At 46.5% G+C, this 1,903-nt stretch overlaps 1 pseudogene; it reads right to left on the bottom strand.

Moving 5' to 3' along the window:
- Positions 1-1,480: 1,480 nt before the first annotated feature.
- Positions 1,481-1,903, bottom strand: part of LOC106734363 (60S ribosomal protein L7a pseudogene) — a 3,409-nt pseudogene continuing 2,986 nt past the window's right edge.

Genomic DNA, 1,903 nt, shown 5'->3' with positions numbered 1-1,903 from the left:
CCTCTCAGGATTTTGGGCACACACACACATGCACCCAGTGTGTTTTAAGCCACCGGACTCAGGACTCAAACTGTAGTCAACTTTATGGGAGTCCAACGATGTAACCATTATGCCATCCACTGGTCCCAAGTGTCATTTATTTTAGAATCAAATGAACATGAAAGCCAATTTCTAATGCCAGAGGTGGCATGGAGGTTAAGGTGCTAGATCCCTCATGGTCAGCTGTGCAGTTCAAATCCTAAACCCAGTGGCATGAAAACTACGACAGGCACATGTGAATGTGTGCTCAAAATTCTGAGAAGAGACTGGAGAAGAGGGGATTGCAGTGTGGCCATTTCCCTGGAGAAGGAGTGATTTTTCACTTTCTCTCTCTCTGTCTCTGTCTCTCTCTGGTGAGTGCACACATCCTATAGCAAAAACAAACAAACAAAAAAGCCAGTCTCTAGATTCCCTTGCTCCCTGTCTCTATTGAAAAGGCATTTGTGGGGCCAGCAGGTGGTGTAGTGGTTAAGGCACTGGACTCCCACATGAATGATTGTGGTTCAAGTCCCAGAACTGGTGACTTGCTTTCTCACTTTCCCTTTCTCTCTTTTGCTGGTCTTCCCTTTCTCTCTTTTGCTGGTCAATTAAAAAATAATAAGTAAAATTAAATAAATAATCAATTATTAATTGTTTAATTAATAATTAAATAAATATAAAAATTTAAAATAAATAATAATTAAATAAATAAGACTTTTTCCACTGGGCATGTGTGCTCACCAAAGAGAGAGACAATAGGAAAAGTGAGAAATCACCCCCCCCAGGGGGGATGGCCATGCCGTAATCCCTTCTTCATTCTCCTGGGATTTGGAACATGCATGCACATGCCCTTGGCATGATTTTTCAAGCCATTGAGCCTTGATTTGAACTGTGGTCGGCCATGCGGGGATCCAACAACCTAACCACTATGCCATCTGCTGACCTGAATAAATAAATCTTTTTTTAAAAAAAAAAAAGGCATTTGTTAGGGGCAGAGATGGCATAGTAGTAATGCAACACCCTTCAAGGCTGACTCAGTGAGACCCTATCGCTTAAGAAAAAATGAAATCAAAAATGCAAACTTCTCTGTGAACTAGCTAGCCAAAGGCATCCTTATCCCTCAGCTACCCAGCTGGGTTTTATGGTCCCTCCATATGGACTCCTCCAGCAGTGCTGTGAGGAAAATGAACACTGGGGGAATACTGGCGGTGGATCTCCCTGGTCTTTTTCACCCACCCACCACCTGCCATCACCCCGGCCCCCAGCCCTGAAGCGCTCAGTGCGGTCCAGCTAACCAGCAAAGCAATCGTAAGCAGCAGCCCGCGTCTTCCCCACAGCCTCTGTACGCACTGAGGATGACTCCTCACTCTCTCTGCATGTAACAGGGAGGGGACTCTGCTTGGTTTTTTGAACTCTTCTGCTGCACCCTCCTGAGAGCGTGCAGGGGAAACAGCCTGCTTGTTCAGAAGAATATTTCCATGTCAGCAGGCGCAGCTGTCGCTCCTGCTGGAAGCCTGCGGGCTTGCTGAGGACTGTCTAGCACAGTTTGCCACCTGCCCAAAGGGAAAAGTCAATCCACAGGAATTGGGAATGCCAAAGGCAACCTCCCTCCCAACTCAGGGATCCCCTCAAGAGCCTCCCTGTTATCTGCATCACAAACACCCCAAATGATGGTGATAGGGAACTGACCACTTGAGGCAGGCCATCCTATTGTTGGGAGGTCTGGTTATTAATAATCCTTAGTGCCAAATATCATTCTGTAAACATCCACCAGGTGTCAGGCACGATTAGAAGTACTTGACCTGGGACCAGCAGTTGGCGTAATGACTGGACTCCCACATAGTTGACCGCAGTTCGAGTCCCAGACCCGGTGGCTTAAACTCAC

The sequence above is a fragment of the Tupaia chinensis genome, unplaced genomic scaffold (assembly GCF_000334495.1).
Source record: "Tupaia chinensis unplaced genomic scaffold, TupChi_1.0 Scaffold000099_1, whole genome shotgun sequence".
Classification (NCBI taxonomy): Eukaryota; Metazoa; Chordata; class Mammalia; order Scandentia; family Tupaiidae; genus Tupaia; species Tupaia belangeri.
Note: the sequence above shows the minus strand (reverse complement) of the source record. Positions and strands in the feature narration are given on the sequence as shown.